Source organism: Eumetopias jubatus, unplaced genomic scaffold, assembly GCF_037043125.1.
Source record: "Eumetopias jubatus isolate StellerSeaLion01/CBP00866 unplaced genomic scaffold, mEumJub1_p1.0 scaffold_6, whole genome shotgun sequence".
Taxonomy (NCBI): domain Eukaryota; kingdom Metazoa; phylum Chordata; class Mammalia; order Carnivora; family Otariidae; genus Eumetopias; species Eumetopias jubatus.
This window is the reverse complement of record NW_028274812.1, coordinates 102,159,144-102,160,121: the sequence shown is the minus strand read 5'-3', so window position 1 is coordinate 102,160,121 and position 978 is coordinate 102,159,144.

The following is a 978-nucleotide window of genomic DNA, read 5'->3' as shown; positions in this document are numbered from 1 at the left end:
AGATATGTCCCATGTATACAGGAGGTATATACATTATTAAACTTGTTTTTTTCCTGTTAATCTTTTTATTACATGGGGGGTGGAGGGGGCTTAGCCAAGAACCCAGAAAAATGTAGAGGGAAAATTATTTTCCTCCCCTACAGACACTTACTGTTACTATTAGAACCCAGTTACTATGGTGTGAGAAGACCAAGTGTTCACAAGGAAAAGCCTCATGCGGATGTATCAGCTGAGGTGCCAGCCAACAGCTACCATCAGTTGCCAGATATATGAATAAAAGAGCCTTCGATGATTCCAGCCCCTAGAAAATGAGTTACCACCAGCCTTTGAGCTGCTTCTGCATGGAAAAGAAGAGAGCTTTCCCTGTTGAGGCCTGCCCAAATTGCAGATTTATAAGCAAAATAAATTATTGTTGCTGTTTTAAGCCACTTAGTTGGGGTAGTGTTTTATGCAGAAATAAATTACTAGAACAGGCACAATTTATTATTTCATTTAAGAACATAAAGGATGAAATTTATCTTTCTAGATTTGTTCTCTAACATTTAAATATGGGCTATTAAAAAACATCTATCTCATAAATATATTATTTGGGGGGAGGGCATTTGACATAAACCATAATTAATCTGGAAAAAAATATATCCACATCCAAAGATTATATTACAACCCAAATGTTAGAGGCAGTAAGTTCTACTTTAGAGTTCTTTTAGATTTTATAACATTAATTTAAATTCTAATAAATATTATTAACATTCTACAGGTAAAGTATTAACATCCAAATTAAGTTTTATCTCTTCATTCTTACCTTAAAAAAATCATTGAAGTCTATGTGGGGATAAGGCATAGAGTGGACACAGGCCAATCATCATAACCTGATCATAGTATTGTGTCAGATATAGAAATACCAAACTTTGTGTTGGGCACACCGAAAAAAAATATGTTTTTCTACTAGTTCTGTTTATGCATTCAGTGGGAAAACTG